The 18,327-nt window shown below is 46.5% G+C and overlaps 1 pseudogene; it reads left to right on the top strand.

The window, feature by feature from the left end:
- Positions 1–1,701: 1,701 nt before the first annotated feature.
- LOC134911217 (apolipoprotein L3-like) overlaps positions 1,702–18,327 on the top strand; it is a 155,259-nt pseudogene continuing 138,633 nt past the window's right edge.

Here is an 18,327-nt window from a genome sequence, read left to right as displayed (position 1 = left end):
ACTAGGGTCGCTTATCTTACTCACACAGCTACCTCAGTGCAAATTTTAGGACTAAAAATAATATTGTGAGGTGTGAGGTATTCAGAATAGACTGAAAATGAGTGGAAACTATGGTTTTTGAGGTTAATAATACTTTGGGATCAAAATGACCCCCAAATTCTATGATTTAAGCTATTTTTTAGGGTTTTTTGAAAAAAACACCCGAATCCAAAACACACCCGAATCCGACAAAAAAAATTCGGTGAGGTTTTGCCAAAACGCGGTCGAACCCAAAACACGGCCGCGGAACCGAACCCAAAACCAAAACACAAAACCCGAAAAATTTCAAGTGCACATCTCTACTTTAAACCCGGACACTCATGAATTACTGTACACAGGTCCTGTGGCTGGCTGACTTCAAGCCTGAATTTCACCTGGTTTTCATCAGCTACAGAACCTGTGAAATGTGTGTTCTGCATAGTATGGTAAGCCTAAATATAATGAATGAGCTCAATACTTAAAACATACAGAAACTAGTGTTTCCACAAGTGTAACAGGCCCATAAGATACGGGGAATAGGCCTCTAACTACAAGAGCAATTCAGTATTGTTCCAGTGCTGGGATAGCTGCTCCGAAAAAGGGGCTGTCCATATGAGTACCACCATTATTACTTTCACCATAAACTAGTAGCAGTAAAACTATACCCTGCAGGATTTCACTCATCAGCATACCTCCCAACTGTTCCGATTTTCTCGGGACAGTCCCATTTTTGGGGACTGTCCCGCTGTCCTACCCGCGGGCCTATGGCCGGATTATAGGCGGGGCAACAGGGGCGTTTGTCCCGGGGCCCCCACACACTGCTAAAATCTAAATCTAAAATGGAGCAGTGTGCACTCTCCCTTCTCAGTGGCCCAGCTGCTCCTTAACAGTGGCCGCCCAGGAGCTACAACTTATACAGTACGATTGTGAAGTCCTGCGAGACAGTGAGTGACCCAGAGGTGTCCGCAGCTCCCGCAAGATCGGTGTGCTCTTCCTGCTGCTGTCCTGATCGGCGGCTGCTACGGGCCGGCGTGCTCTCTCTGCTTGTGCCCTGATCAGCGGCTGCTAAGGTCCGGTGCACTCTTCCTGCTGATGCCCTGATCACGGGCTCCGTCATCTCCTCTCACTCATCACCCGTGCTGCCTCAGCTTCTCTCCCCTTACTCCCCTGCACCTGTCCTTATGCTGCCATGTGTCCCTGCCACATCACACACCGGGAGGGGGGGGGGTGCTGTTTGAAAGCAATTTTAATAGTGGTGGGGCCCCACAACTTCATTACCCTGGGCCCCCACAAGCCTTAATCTGACCCTGCACGTGCCGCAGTGTCCTGCGGTGGGGGGGGGGGGGGCAGTTGGGAGGCTCAGTCTTTCGCTGCCCTGCTTAGCAGAGCAGTGGTGAATAGACACTGTGACAGGTGACAGGGGGAGGAGCATGCCAGAAGCTCACAGAGCACTGTCCATACCCCCTCAGTGCCAAAAACAGGGGGGCGTGGCTTGCGAGCGCAGCACTCCTGCGAAGCCCCACCCCCTTTTCATCTGACCATGCCCTCTTTTAAAAACAATGTGCGGCTTTGCTGCGCAGATGTCCCTTTTCCCCTACAAGCAATGTTGGGAGGTATGCATCAGTGTTACTGTGTATGTATGAAATGAGCACACGGAAGTGGTCAGAGGGGGAGGAGGGATCTGAAGGATTCCTCTTTGCACACCAGACCACCATCCCATCTTTCAGTTTTCGGAGTTTGACGTATGTACACATTAGTGTATGGGGAAAGGGTGCCACATTGGGACTGTGTTGGGTGCAGGTGATATCAGTGATAGCTCCTGTATTTCAGTAACATTGAATGGGTTAATTACCAAAAACACGCACAGAATACTGCTTCCGCATGTATGACGGTCCTATTTTGCTTGATGAATGGTCCTATTTGACCTAAAGGTCAGTTGAATTTCACACAACTTTATCTAAAAATCTTATTTAAATGACTACATGGCATGCAAATAATTATTTGTTCGATGGACAGATTGGATGCCTTTCATTTAGTGTATCTCCAGTTAATGATTATTGTGTGATTTATTTTATTATAATGTTATAATTACTGCCAGTAACTCAGTGTTTGTTTTTGTGCAATGCAGAGCTACAGGAATTGCACATCTCACGGCATGACCTAAAACAAACAAATGATGCTCTGTGACCTATGTTCTTGTATTTTTAGTCCTGTCTCACATGGTGATTCCACCTGTTAACCATTAAATACTATCCTTTTATCTATAGTTGTTATGAAAGGTGTATTACCTGATTCAGTTTTTCATCTGTTCTTGGATGGTTTTAAATGGCTGTACAAAGAAGACTGCCATGTACAGTACATTGGGCCTTATTCAGGTTGCATCGCGGTCGCATGCGAACGCAATTTGCCCTGCCAAGCACCAGTGCGCGTGCGCAGGTCTCTCCCTGTGCATGTGCGCCTGCCCAATGCGATCTGATCGCATTGGCTAAGAATGCCTCTGCCTGATCGCATTGGCTAAGAACGTCAATGCCTGATTGACAGGCAGAGGCATTCACAGGGCAGCGACGTGGCATTGCGGGGGCAGGATGCTTCAAATGGGACCGGGTCTGCGCCATTTTTGTGTCGGCTGGTGGTGCACCTGCCTTCGCAGCCAGGCTACAAAGGCAGGGGTCATCCACAGTTGGTGCGACCACAGCCGCTGGGCGGTACGGTTAGCATGCTAGGCGCCGCGGCCTGGGCGGCTCCCAGCATGAGATATAAACGATTGCAGATTCTGCATTTTAACAGAATCTGCAATCCAACCTGAATAGGGTACATTGTGCATATTTCTTTTTCACTACAATTTCATGGCAAAGATTTACTGCAACTGACAAATCATTTGAAAGGACATAACTGAAAAGCTATTGGGTTGGTTATGAGAGCTGTGTTTACACCTGTTGCTAAATGAGTAGCAGCTATGGAGAGTTAAGGGACTCCACAAGCAGCATAAAAGTGCATATGTATCTAAAGAGGGGGTTAATCCCAGCGCTTACTCTTAAACAACATTATGGAAAATAAGAATACATTTATTTATAATAAAATAGTTTATTTGTATCAAATTAGTACGAATATACAATAATAAGATATCTGGGTGTATTTAAGAAAAGGCCCTAATACCGGTATACAAAAAATAGAGATGAATGACATACAAACAAAAAACACATAAAGGGACACTTACAGTAGTTGTCCAAAGATGTTGTATGGTAGAAACACTTATGCGTTTTACTCTGCCACCAATATGGTTTATGATGTCCTTATTTTTTTTTTACACTTGGCGACAATTGCAATTTTTGCATACCAGTGTAGCTCCTAATGGAAAAAGAATAATGTTAAGCTTCTCCAATAAGGTTAAAAGGGCGGCGGAAAGTCCGTATAGTGGATAAGTGCTTATTTGCTTTTAGTACTCACTACTTGGAAGTCCTGCTTGAAAGGTGATCTGTTGCGCTGCTTTGGGGGTGCAGGTGTCTGCCGGCAGACTAGTACTGTTCTACGGCGGTCATGTCCAAAAAACTTTTCTTTGCTTAATAACTAAAAAGGCTTTCCACTGATTCACGTTGCCATATTGAGCATGCCCACATCAGAGACCGCCAGAGTCTACAGCTCATCCCTTGCAGCCAGCTAGTGAATCATCAAATGACAGTGCATTAATCCTAAAATCCCATAATAATCCAGAGGTGACCTAATCTGGGACTCAGACAGGGGCGCATCTAGAGAGGAGGAGGCTCCGACTGGGCCCCCTCCTTTCTAGTCAGCAGCGCCATAGCTCTGGGCACTAGGTTTATTAGGAGACTCTAGCGCTGTCCTAGAGTCCACTGCGCATGCGCAGGTATCCTGGAAAATGGTGATGAGCCCATTTTCCCAGTAATTTCTTTACTGCGCTTGTACAAAACACAGGGAAAATGGCAACACACCATTTTCCTGGCGATTTCTGCTGCACCGCTTCTACTGACGTGGGATTCCGGAGGGTAAGTACTGGAAAAAAAATGGGTGCACCGCACACACTGCACCCATTATAAATTTGCCAGTGACTCATACATTATGGGCCTGATTAGGGCCGAAATTAGGGTTTTTGTCACCCAGGGCAAAGCAGTAATTTGCAACAGCACCATCACAGTGTATAATAGCAGCTGGTGGAGGGGAAAGCTAGCTACACAGTACAGTGACATCGCAGTGTCTGAAGCGCAGAGCTCTCCGTGGGCCTTGTCTCATATCCATTACTTAATACCCATCCCCTCCCCTCCCAGCACCAGCACTCACCTGCACCAAACCTTCCTTGCCCGCTGCTACTCTGGTTTTGATAACATCATGGCAGCGGTCCCATTTGCGGTTCATGGGTTATGCTGAAGGCGGCTCGTCTGAGGCTTGAGGTAATGTCATGCTCATCTCTGAAGCCAGGGCTGAGCTGGGGTGGGGTCCCGGTGCTGAAGGACGGCCGGCGTGGCTTGCATGGAGCAGAGCCGTAACTAGGTGTGAGCGGATGGTGCTTCGCACACAGCGCAATTGCGCTGTGGGCGCACCATCTGCATCCACCCCGAGTGTCCGCCGGTGCTGCCAGCTGTAATGTATTATAGTAGTGTTGCGCCCGGCTCCTTCTCTGCCTGGCGCACTGCTGCTAATATACATTACCGCTGGCAGTGACGGGCAGTCGAGTCTCTGTCTCCCCCGTGTAATCTCCCCCTCCCTTCCTGCAGTGTGTCTGTAAAGGCAGCAGCGCGGCAGCAGCCCCTGAGCAGTGACACAGCCAGCCAGGGACATGGTGAGGATGGAGGAGGAGGCAGTGAACATGGTTGAATGCTGCTGCTGAGCGGCGGCTGCGGAGCTATAGTGGCGACCGTCACTTCCTCCTCGGTAGCTGTGACATCACACTGTACACTGCGAGCCGAGGAGAAGAGAGAACTTAGGAGACGGCGGCATCAGGGGATGCCTGGGTGAGAGGCAGCAGCAGCAGCGCTGGGCACCTCAGCCCGAGTCACACAGGAGGAGGGAGGGAGTGTCCGAGTGTGGAAGTAATACCGCTGCTGGCAAAGGGAGGGGGGTATTGGGGGCAGGTCAGCTATTCATATCAACAGATACTTTATTCTGTTACTTCCTCAGATCCTTAGGACTGAATTGCCCAGTATGTGAACTTCTGCAAGTAGTCATTTCAATTAGTTTTTTTTTTAAACCAAGCAGTCAACATACAGTACCTACCTATAACCATGTACCTGCGGCAATGTATAGATCATATTTTACCCGTGCCTATTTTATTTTATATACTTTAGCAGTGCTCGAAGTGGACTGGTATACACCCGTACGGCATACCGGCACTTCGAGCACTGACAGTGAAGACCCCTGCCACCGCATCTTTTCCAGTTCGATGCTATTCACGCGCCAATTGGAGCTCTCAAACCAGCAGCCAATCAGGTTGGTGGCCAATCGCTCCTGATTGGTTGCCAGTTCGCGGCAGCCAATCGCCGCACACAGCCTCCTCACCCACAGCCTTCTCTGAGCCGCAGACATCCATATCCTCCTCCGTGCCTCAGACTCCCAAAGCCGCCTCCTCTGCACCGCCGCGGCCCAGGGCCTCCTCATCGCTGACCACAGCCTCCTCCGCACCGCCGCAGACGCCCACAGCCTCCACATCCTCCGCATTGCCGACCACAGCCTCCGCACCGTCGCTGCTCATTAGGTAATCACTTACCCTGCTGCCTTTCTCTCTCCGTAGTCCCTACTGTATGTCCTTGCTGTCCCTCTCTGTCACTCTCTGTCACTCTCCATGTCCCTGATGTCACTCTCCCTGTCCCTGTTGTCACTTTCCCTGTCCTTATGTCCCTGCTGTCACTCTCCCTGTCCCTGCTGTCACTTTACCTGTCTCTATGTCACTGCTGTCACTCTCCCTGTCCCTATGTCCCTGCTGTCACTCTCCCTGTCCCTGGATTTTGTCTCATTCAGTGTGACATGTGGCTCATACTGTGTTGCATAATGTGACTTGTGGCTCATACTGTGTGACATAATGTGACTTGTGGCTCTTATTGTGTGGCATAATGTGAATTTTGTCTCATTCACTGTGAATTTTCGCTCGTGCTGTGTGCTATAATGTGAATTTTGGCTTGTACTGTGTGGTATAATGTGAATTTCGGCTCATACCGTGTGGTATAATGTGAATTTCGGCTCATACCGTGTGGAGTGTAGGCTGAGGAGGAAGATACCACCTAGATTGGTGCATCCTGTCTGATTATGTCTATATCATATGATTCTTAGGGCATAGTTTAAGAATGATTTCTTTTGCTACTTTTATTATTTACTAAGAAGGAATAATGGGGGTCATTCCGAGTTGATCGTAGCTGTGCTAAATTTAGCACAGCTATGATCGTAAACTCAGACATGCGGGGGGATGCCCAGCACAGGGCTAGCCCGCCCCGCATGTCAGTGCCGGCCCCCCTGCACAAATACAAAAGCATCGCACAGAGGCGATGCCTTTGTATTTGAGGAGTAACTCCCGGCCTGCGCAGCTCCTGCGGCTGGCCGGGAGTTGCTCGTCGCTCCCGCTGGCCGCAGCGGCTGCGTGAGACATCATGCAGCCGCCGCGGCCCGCCCCCCCAACGGTCCGGCCACGCCTGCATTGGCCGGACCGCTCCCCCTGAACGGCGGCTTATCGCCGCCATTCAGCCCCCTCCCGCCTAGCGACTGCCTCTGTCTCAGAGGCGGTCGCTAGATAGTGAAACCTGCCATGCGCCGGCGCCGCAGTGCGCCGGCGCATGTGCAGTTCCGACCCGATCGCTGCGCTGCAACAAACCGCAGCGAGCGATCGGGTCGGAATCACCCCCCATGATGTCTACTCAGGGGTGTAGCGAGGGTGGCTCCAGTTGAGCGCGAGCTCCAGGCACCGGAAAAGTTAGAGGGCACGCAGCAGAGCAGGAGGAAGAGGAGCAGAGGAGGCACATACTGACTCGGACTCTGAGACTAGGTGGGGAACAGGGCAGGCAGAGGCGACAGCAGGAGCCACTGACAGCCAGCACATGCCGGAGCTCTTTCTGTCCCTCAAGCTGCTGCGGAGCAGCTATTTCTGCCCATAAGACAATTCCGGGACATTTTCATTGAGAAATTGATAGATTATCAGATTTGGGGAGGGGGTCAGTTTTGGGGCATTATTTTCATTGAGAGATTGGGGGGATTATCAAATATGTGGGAGGTCACATTTGGGGCATTGTTTTCATTAGGGATTGGGGGGTTGTGAGGTTAGGTCAATCGAGGGGCATACATAGTGTTTTTGATTTATTTGAATTAAAAAAGTAAATAATTGAATACAGCTACTTCCATAGCAACTCTACTGTGGTGTAACATATATGAGGGGTACTACCATGGCATAACATGTATAAGGGGCTTTACCTTGGTGTGACGTGTATAAGGAACTCCACTGTGCGGTGTAATGTGAATTGGTACTATTATGTGGCCACGGCCAATATTTTAGCTGCTCACATTTGGCGCGCACTGTCCATATTTTTACATGGGGGCACCCAAAGTTAACTTTCGCAATGAGCTCTACAAGGTCTTGAACTGAACCTGTCACCAATTTAAATATTGTTTCTTTTCAAATATAATATGCTATCACATGTTGGCCAGGCCCCCAATTCAGTACAGGGGACAGGGGCGCCAAAACATACCCTTGCTCCGGGCACCATGGCACCTAGCTACACCTCTCTGTCTACTGTATTATAGACTGTTTGTGTTTATGAACTGATTGGATGTAAGTGCAAAAGATGTACAACTGTAGATGTACAAGTACTTGTGCAAAGCTGGATGTGTCTGGTGATGCATATGTCTGTGCCGGTGGTGTAACTAGAGGCTTGGAGGCCCCTGGCAAACTCTTAAGCTGGAACTCCTGTTTGATTTCTATAAACATTTAGGTCTACGCTACTCAAGTATCAACAGTAACGACTAGCTGCTGCATAACTTACTGCACTTCAGCCACTGCACCCCCATCCCGAGCGCATACCATCACAGTCTGCATCTGTCAGGACCACCAACTCCAGATCACTACTGCACAGCTTCTCAGGATGCTCGGAGCGGCTGTACAGCGTGTAAGGTATGTGGCCAGAATGTCCAAAGGACACGCCTGTTGCCTGTTGGCACTGCAGTAGTGAAAGTGGCTGAAGCAAGCCAGATGCGCAGGCAGCATTAGCGTATCTATAATGTGTGCAATGTGTGCGGTGCACACGGGCGCCTGTGTCGAGGGGGGGCCCACACACATTGCACACACATTTTAATGCTTACCTTTATGGACTCCCGCATAGGGCAATGCAGCTGCGTAAAAAATCATACCCAAAATGACCACATGTGCAGTACTGAAATTAGTGTCCGGAACATGGCGGACGCCATGTTTCTGCAGACCTGCACATGCGCAGTAGACTCCAGCACAATTCCGGAGCCTACTGCATCGGGCAGAGGAGAGGGCCCACCCGCTGTCGTCACAGGGGCCATCTCCTCTGTTAAAACGCCCCTGACAGGCAGCGAGGGTGTGGGCCCTCTTCACCTTGTGTGCCCCTGGACATTTACCAGTTTAGCCACCCCGTAGTTACGCCACTGCTTTCAGAACATGAGCAGTTTACTACTCAAGCATTTCCCTAATGTCCCTTAGTATCTCCATGCTCTCTATATTTTATGAAAAGCTTTCTGTACTTTATTGTTTCTGTAATGTATTATGTTCATTCTATCTGTTAAGTGCCTTGAGTCCTATTGGAGAAAGAGCGCTATATAAATAAAATTATTATTATTATTATTATTATTATTATTATTACATGCTATCTTTACATGTAACTTTACCTAGCTAACATATACTTTATGACTTGGCACCAACCATACACAGCCCGTACTAACACTTATAGATCACCCCTTTATTCATTTAAATATTTCTCTTTATTTGCCTATGTTTTTGCTTCTTTCTCATTTGTGTCTTAGATTCATTTTGAAAGTGAGGCTCTTCGTATCTGTGCAAAACAAAATCCATGATGGTTTTAGAATTTTACACTTTTTCTTTTATTCTCTGTGGCAACTTCCAGTAACTACTGGAAGTTGCCACAAAGAATAAAAGAAAAAGTGTCCTAGAGGAGAATTTTTTTTTTATTGCATTCAGCCGTCCATGACATTCTTTACCTTTCCCGGCAGCTATGAGAGGGGAAAATCCCAAAGCAGATCTGCAGGTCACTGACACTCAATAGCCGTGTCAGCCAACACAGATTCCCATCATCACACATCTTATTGAAATGAATGGCCACTGTATTGCAATGGGATTTTCCACTGTTAACCAACAAGAAGAAAAGGATCTAGGGCTCATTCACGTCTAGTTTTCATTCTGTAAGAGAAGATGCTTGCTAACTGTTGCTATTGATAACATTTTTGTTTCCTTGAAAGTTTTGACTCCAGCAATATCCCTATTTCCAGTACTGACCTCCTGATCTTTATATCTGTAATCCCTATTACATTGTATTTACGGTAGGATTATATATCATAATAAATATTATAAATATTTATTCATATTATCTAGCTTCCCTACATTAAAGGAGTAGTCCACTTATCTTTTAATGACTCCAAGTATCAGTTTTTCAAATGTCTACATACACTCTACAGCTGTATGGAGGCAATTTCATTGTCTTTTTTGGGTACCCAAAGTAATAGAGCCTGTTGCAGCAATTCAGTCAGGCCCGGCGCTACCCGCTCAGCAAAGGGATGCAAAGCAGGTAGGCGCCAGGGTTGGAGAGGCGTTCTCCTTGCTTGGCATCCCCGCTGCTGTGCCTGGGCAGCCGGCCAGCCAGATGGTGAGTTGAGGGAGAGTGAGTAAGTGTGTGTGTGTGTGTATATCTACAGAATGTGTGTAATGTATGTACAGTATGTGTGTGCTGTGTATGTATATGTGTATGTGGTATATGTGTGACTGTACAGCATAATGTGTGTAAGCGTCACTGTTACACGGGGCATTATGTGTGCAAGCGTCACTAGTACAGGGGGCGTTACGTGTGCAAGCGTCACTAGTACAGGGGGCGTTGCGTGTGTAAGCATCACTGGTACAGGGGGCGTTGCGTCTTGTATAAGCGTCACTGCTACAGGGTCGTTACGTGTGCAAGCGTCACTAGTACAGGGGGCGTTGCGTGTGTAAGCATCACTGGTACAGGGGGCGTTGCGTCTTGTATAAGCGTCACTGCTACAGGGTCGTTACGTGTGCAAGCGTCACTGCAACAGGGGGCGTTACGTGTGCAAGCGTCACTGCTGCAGGGGATGTTGCATGTGTAAGCATCTCTGCTACAGGGTGCGTTACGTGTGTAAGCGTCACTGGTACAGGGGGCGTTGCGTGTGTAAGTGTCACTGCTGCAGGGGGCGTTAGATATGTAAGCGGCACTGGTACAGGGGGTGTTACATGTGTAAGCGGCACTGTTACAGGGGGCGTTGCATGTGAAAGTGTCACTGCTGCAGGGGGCATTACGTATGTAAGCATCACTTTTGCAGGGGGTGTTACGTGTGCAAGCGTCACTGCTGCAGGGGGAGTTACGTGTGTAAGTGCCACTACTACAAGGGGCGTTGTGTATGTGGAACTACCACAGGGGGCATTACATGTGTAAGCCGCCGCCCTCTGGGAGTGTATCTTAGCTTAGCAGAAGTGCGAACGGAAGGATCGCACAGCGGCTACAAAATAATTTTGTGCAGCTTCAGAGTAGCTCCAGACCTACACCTAGCTTGCGATCACTGCAGACTATTAAGTTCCTGTTTTGATGTCACGAACATGTCCTGCGTTCGGCCAGCCACGCCTACGTTTCCCCAGCCACTCCTGCGTTTTTATATGACACGCCTACGTTTTTTCACACACTCCCCGAAAACGGTCAGTTACCTCCCAGAAACACCCACTTCCTGTCAATCACTCTGCGGCCAGCAGTGTGACTGAAAAGCGTCGCTAGAGCTTGTGTAAAACTGCATCGGCCGTAGTGAAAGTACGTTGCGCGTGCGCATTGAGCCACATACGCATGCGCAGAAGTGCTGTTTTTTGCCTGATCGCTGCGCTGCGACCGAAAACAGCTAGCGAACAACTAGGAATGACCACCCATGTCTTTATAGTCCTTGCTTTGTGCACTCGGGCATAGTCATGTCAGAACAGAAAAAGGTCTTGCCCAAAGTGTTGCCAGAAAGTTGGAAGCATAGCATTGTCCAAAATGTCTTGGTGTGCTGAAGCATTAAGATTGCCCTTCACTAGAGATAAGGGGCCTAGCCCAAACCCTGAAAAATAGCCCCATACCATTATCCCTCCTCCACCAAACTTCACAGTTGGCATAATGCAGTCAGGCAGGTATCGTTCTCCGAGCATCCAACAAACCCAGACTCACCCATATGACTGCCAAACAGAGAAGCGTGATTTGTCACTCCACAGAACACGTTTTCACTGCTCCACAGTCCAGTGTCGGTGTGCTTTACACCACTCCAGACACCCCTTTCTGAACACTTTGCTTGTATAGAGCTATCCTGCAAATCACATGTTATTACTTTGTTTTCTGCCCTTATTGCTTATTTTAATTATTATAGGCATCCCTGCTGTCTATTACTCCACTCAACTACAACTTCACCTGGTAATTGTATCTATTATTGCATTGCATTATATACTATAATTGCTATTTCTGCAATCTCTCCCCAATCATTTTGCACTACAGTAGTATGTCAGGTTTGTTGTTAATCTGTTGTTAACATGTACTTCTCTCTGCAGTACTACCCCATCATAATCTCTTTCCCTCTTTTCTACCATCCTTCCCTGGACTCCCTCTGGGTGGTTTGGATTTTTTTCCTCTTTCTGTTCTATGATTTTCCACTGTATATTACACTTCTGTCCCATCATTACAGAAAGGTTTTGGGGAAAGTCACAACCTTGTTTGTTAGATACTGGCAGTGGTGCCGAGAGAGGGGGGGAGGAGGTACAAATTACCCAGGCCCAGGTCTGATGATGGGGCCTAGTGAGGGTCCAGAAGGGGCCTAGGTCACCTCCCACTTACCTAACAGCAGCAGATGCAGCTCTTTTCCTCATCCCATCACACGCCGCTGTGTACTGGGCTGCAGTGTGGCCATAGAGGTGCTCAAAATACTGTTTTTTAAAGTATTTTTTTAAGGGTACATGGCCACACCTCCTGTGATTAGGCCACGCCCCTTGACTGCCCTTGATACTGGGTACAGGTGTTGGAGGTGACAACAATATTCTTACCTCCAACAAAGTAAGGAAGAAGCATGGATGTTTCTGACTGCCGCAAACAATTTGTCAATTCTTGAGGTTGGCGTGGTGTGGATGGAAGTGTTACTTTGGGGCTGATCAGTAGGGAAGAGGGGGATAATGGTTGTAGACACTGATGCTGTCAAACATTGACCTGTGGTGCTGGGAATGAACATATTTCGGGACCAAAAGAGCAACATGTACAAAGATGAATGCTGTATGCTTGGAAGAAACTGTCTGCTCCAAGACCTGTTCAGAAAGTACTACAAATACTATGGCAATGATCACAGAGTTGCTATTAATGAAGTTCTCAGCTGGTCCAGATAGGATACCAACAACAACAACTGGTGATGTCACCCCAACAGGAAGTGGGCACATTTTTGATGTATAGACTTAAAAGAAATTAAATGGTTTGGAAGCCCTGTGGAAGCAGAGGTGGCATTAGAAAGTAGGGGAATCCCATTAGTGGCTTCCACTTTAGCTGTTGGAGGTGAGAATATTGTTGTCACCTCCAACACCTGTACCTAGTATCCAGGGCAGTCAAGGGGCGTGGCCTAATCACAGGAGGTGTGGCCATGTACCCTTAGAAAAAAATACAGCTAAAGTGACAGATGGTAGGGTTCCTGTGTGCATCTCTAATGAGGAAGATCAACCAAAGTGAATCCAGCCCTCTACCATTGTAGCAATGGTAGCTAGAGTGACACCTGTGGCGGAAGAGGCCCCATATCATCTGGAATTGGAACCAGGAATTGACCAACCCTGGACTGGAAATGGTGGTTCACCTTCAGGTAGATGAGGAACCTACGGCAGAATGGAATGGGTAGCTTATTTGAAAACAAATAGATACTTGTGAATGACCTTCCTCCAAAGATCTGATGTGGAGGCTTAGCTTTGAAAGTGACAGAAAGCTTTTTTTTTCAGCATGTGGATGATTTCTGTTGCACGCACAGGACTGAACATAAGATTCCTAGTGGTACTGCTGTCCCTATCTGTGAAAATTACCATCAAATTCTGCCAAGATTGTATCAACTAGTAAAGACCATTATACAACATATGTTAGACCAATAGATGGTGGTGGATAGCAAAAGTCCTTGGGCAGTCCATCTTGTCTTCATGAAGAAGAGAGATTGAACCCTTTGCTTCTATGTCTATTATAGATGACTCAAACAATGCAACATCTGTGTTGCCTATCCTCTTCCTTGAATAGAGGAATCCTTGGCAGTTCTCGGAAATGTGCAGTATTTGTCTACCTGAGACCTAGCCAATGGGTATTGGCAGATTTGGGCTGCTGAGAAATATAGAGAGAAGATAGTCTTTATAGCACCAACGGATCTGAATGAGTTTTGTAGAATGCCTTTTGTATTTACCAATGCTTCATCTACATTCCAGCGGATCATGGAGCAACTGTATACTGATCTATCTAAATGATATAATTGTCTTTGTGCTAACTCTGAAGAAACATTTGGATGGTGTAGATGTGGTGTTTCAAAGGCTGAAACAGTTTGTACTGAAATCGAAGCCCAGGAAGTGTCAACTGTTGAAGTAAAGTTAAAGTTTAGAATATGTACTCTAGGCAATTTGGTATCTAAGGATGGAGTTTGCCCAGATCTGCGGGCCGTGCAGGTCTGGGAAATGCCATGGATGGTGACTGAGCTACGGGCTTTCTTGGAACTGGTGGGTTACCATTAGTAGTTTATCCATGGTTTACTTACATCCCTGGACCCCGTCATGTGTTACTGTGGGGTGTTCCAGCGGAAACTAATTAACAACTGGGGGAATGGGGACCACCTTTATTGAGCTGAAACAAAAACAGACCAGAGCCCCCACTTTGGCTCACACTGATTTCGACAAAACATTCATCTTGTATACAAATTAAGGTTTATATGTTCTTGGGGCTGTACTAGCTCAAGAACAGAATGGACAGGAGCGAGTGGATCAGTTTATGCAAGTTAGAGTCTCCAGGAGTCTGACAGGAACCCAGAGAATTATAATTCATTCAAACTGGAGTTACTTGCAATGGCATGGGTGGTGACTGAGAAGTTTGAGTATTTAACAGGAGTGGAGTTTGTGGTGGTAATGGAGACACATTTTTTGGCCTGTCTGAACTCTGCCAGGTTGCCTGCTTTAGAGCAATTCTGGCTTGTTTGTCTGTTCAACTTCAGAATCTGAAATTGGCTGGACAAACATAAAAGGAATGCAAATGTCCTGCCTGGATTGCCTGTTGATGCTCCAGAGACATTGAATGATGAAGAATGGGAGGAAGTGGAAAAAAACAGGGCACTGGCCTTTACAGTTTCAGCTCACCAGACAGGGGTAAAAATGACTGCAAAAATGGAGTCAACTCATCCTCCAAGATGAAGCATTGGGAAGGCGCAGCTATCTCCAACATGAGGGTCAGAGGCTGTAGCAAATTAATTGTTACCCACTGGGGACAACAGTGGAGATGGCACACTACCAAGGTGTCCACCTTGGTTTGGAGAAGGCTCCTTAATGAATGTGACATTAATTATATGGCTCAGTTTGTGTTTAGTAGTAGAGGAAGTATGCCGTAACTGTCCCAGGTTTGGAGTGGTAAAACATACAGAACAATACACACCCATTTAAACCATAAAGACTGGAAAACTATTGGCGGTCCTCATGATGAACTACATTCTGATAGGTGTCTCTGTCAGTGACCATCAGTGTGCCTTTTGTTATGACCTTTGTTATTACCAAAGAAAAGTAAATAAATAAATTAGTTTATCATAGGTGCACCTATAACATACTGATTCATTTTATTTTCCTTAGTTTTGTACATATATCTGAATCTGTAGGTAGCACCTACAGTTTACGTATGTGCATAGACAAAGTTTAAATTTTTTTTTTTAAATATCTGTGGATTCCTTTGACTAGAATTCTATACATTTTTATTGATCTTTGCACGTGATACCCTTTCACTACATGTACCCTATGGATCCATTCTGACCATTGCTTCCATAGATAGCTGATGCAGAAATTGTGTCAAACCTAAGGCATGGCACAGTTCCGTACTACCCTATATCACTCCCAAAGAAAACAAGGCCTGTGTAGAAATTTCATAGATCCATGCTGCAGATACTGTACTATGGACTTTGGAGGCTAACCAAAAGCGAACATGGCCATAGCTTGTTCCTGGAGTTGGTGTAGGCTTATAACAACATGGTGCATTCCACAACTTGGTATACTACCTTCTATTTGCTGTTTAGACATCTGGGAAAGGAATTGGCAGTACTGTATCATCCCATCATGTTAGGAACAATTGAGATCAACCGCGGGAAATGTAATGGGACAGTTGGGCAAAGCTTGATAGCAACCTCCCCCATGCAGGCCAATCAGGGCACAACCCTAGCCCCCAACACTATTTTATATTAGACAGCGTGAGGTGGCGAGAGTTAATTCAACAGCAGACAGAAATATAGCTGATAGAAGTCCTGAAGCAAGAAGATGCAAACAGGGAAGACACAGGGGCAGAAGATGCCAGTGAAGAAAATAGAAAGCCTGATGGTCCAGCTGAAGCCTTCAGGACAAGTAGGGCTCCAGTGGCAAACTGCCTATAGAAATTCCCCCTAGACTACCAGGGATTGTCTGCACTTGCATGCATTAGGCCTGAGGCACTTTTGGGCAATAGGGCCAAGGCACTTGTGGATTCTAGGCTGCAAACACTGAACCCTAAAATATAGAAATCAGTATCATATAGGTGGTGCATGACCGAGGTACAAGGCATTAGGCCCAATTATTTGGGATTACCATATACAGATGGAGCCTCCATTATCTTGTCTGTTTCTCCGCCTTTACAAAGGTTTAGTTGCATCTGGGCCATAGCTTAGGTTGCTGAGTTTAATCACAGATAGGCGCGTTGAGGCACGACTACATGCTCAGCATGCAATACACATCTCCATCACTGGGTGGCTAATGCTCCACTAATCCAGTACTTTAGAGCAAATAGCTGCGGAATGATCTACAGTACAAGCTCTGGCAAATGGTCAGTGACGACTGTAATGTTAATGTACACACAGACCAATGGTCAGATGGAGAGAGTCAATAAAAAAAAAATATAGTTTATACAGACGCAAACGAACGTATTAAAACACTTATCAATTGCCGTGTTACTGAATGTGAGTGTCCAAGTCCCGTAGACAGAGCAATAGAGTAAAAATTAATATAGTGTATGCAGATGCAACTGTGTGAAAGCAATAATGTAGTTCATTGACATTAAAGTACAGTATGTACAGTATACTGTATGTTTTGTACAATATGAGCGTCCAAGTCACTTACTGGCATAAACAAACACCAATGGAAAGGAATGGCTGCTTACAGTACTTTTACACATAAGCTTGTGTATCTTCCATGAAGCGGCGTGGGCAAGTCGTGAAGTCTTCTGCCTCCCACGCTGAGAGTCCCGGGTTCATTTCCCAAAGTGCAAGTGTTTTTTTTTCTGACACTCACTTTATTATTATTTTTTTAATCTTTTGTAATATACCTTCACATTCAATAAAAGTGTGCACACAGGTTTTACATAAATCAGGGTAAATCTGCAGGAGCATCTGATTCCGCTATTTAAAATACACAGTGGCAATGAGGACTGTAGACATACCAATTAATATAAATTAGTGTATTCTGACAAAACTAACTGTTCAAGCAACACAGTACTGTTAATCACTGATGTTAGAGAATCTGTGTTGTACTTTATGAGAAGGGATCACTGCTACTATACCATTTTTTTCATATACTGTACAGTATTGTTTTGTACATTTATTGTCACCTGACCTCCCTCCCTGTCTACTGTATGAACTTTGCAGGCTTCCAGGGGGGAAGGGGGAAGTGGGTAGGTGGGTGGTGGTGGCTAAATACCCTAAATACCGTGTTATGCTATTTGAGCATCCAAGTCCCTTAACGGCATAAACAAACACCAATGGGAAGGAATGGCTGCTTACAGTACAGTAAAAAGGGCTTTGTACCGACGTTTGACTCTCCAAATTAACATTGAAAGTATAGGAAAGGGGGCATGGTCACACCCCTTTTACCCATGGCCATGCCCCATTTCCTAATTTGTACTGGTTTTCATGTGTAAAATGTCGGAGGGTATGGTATCATAATGTGCATAGAGCTCGCCTATCCCTATCAAACCTTTTTATATTAGCTAGGGTATTTAGACAATCCCTCAGCTTTGCCCAGTAGCCTGCAAAACCTGTGCCGTCGCTCGCTCCATGTGTGAGGGCTGCCACGAGGTGGGGGGGGGGGGGGGTCATGGGCGGCAGCATTTTTTTTCCAACTTGCTATGTGATCGAGTCCAGTGTATCGTTATGTGCATAGAGCTCGCTTATCCCTATCGCCCCTGTGTATTTTAGCTAGGGTATTCAGACGCTCCTTCAGCTTTGCCCTGTAGCCGGCAAAACCTATGCCGTCACTCACTCCATAGCTGAGGGCTTCCACGGGGCAAGGGATAATGAGCGGCAGCCATCTTGTCAACTTGCTATGCGATCGAGTCCAGTGTATCGTAATGTACATAGAGCTCACCTATACCTATCAAGCCTGTGTATTTTAGCTAGGGTATTGTGACGCTCCTTCAGCATTGCCCTGTATCTTGCAAAACCAATGCAGTCGCTGGCTCGATAGCTGAGGGCTTTCATGAGGCAAGGGGTCACGGGTGGTAGCCATTTCAATTGAGTCTGGCCTGCTACAGAATTGTATGTGTACCGTACGGTGCATAGAACCTTATCCTCGTAGCTACTGTGTATTTTACAATAGATACGCTCCTGCAGCTTTGCCCTGCTTTATGTAAAACTTGTGTGCACACTTCTATTGAATGTGAAAGTATAGTACAGTACAACAGATACAAAAATAAAATAAATTAATAAAGTGTCAGGAAAAAAATTAACATGCATTCGCACATTTGGAATCGAACCCGGGACTCTAAGCATGGGAAGCGGCACACTTCACCTCTCGGACACGCCGCCAAATGACAGATGCATAAGCCCATTGGTTTTGATTATGCCGTAATGGGTATGGTATTTGGGTGCTAGCTTATTCCTAGC

This window comes from Pseudophryne corroboree, chromosome 4, assembly GCF_028390025.1.
Source record: "Pseudophryne corroboree isolate aPseCor3 chromosome 4, aPseCor3.hap2, whole genome shotgun sequence".
Classification (NCBI taxonomy): Eukaryota; Metazoa; Chordata; class Amphibia; order Anura; family Myobatrachidae; genus Pseudophryne; species Pseudophryne corroboree.
The sequence above is the reverse complement of the archived record's forward strand: the minus strand, read 5'-3'. Positions and strand labels throughout refer to the sequence as shown.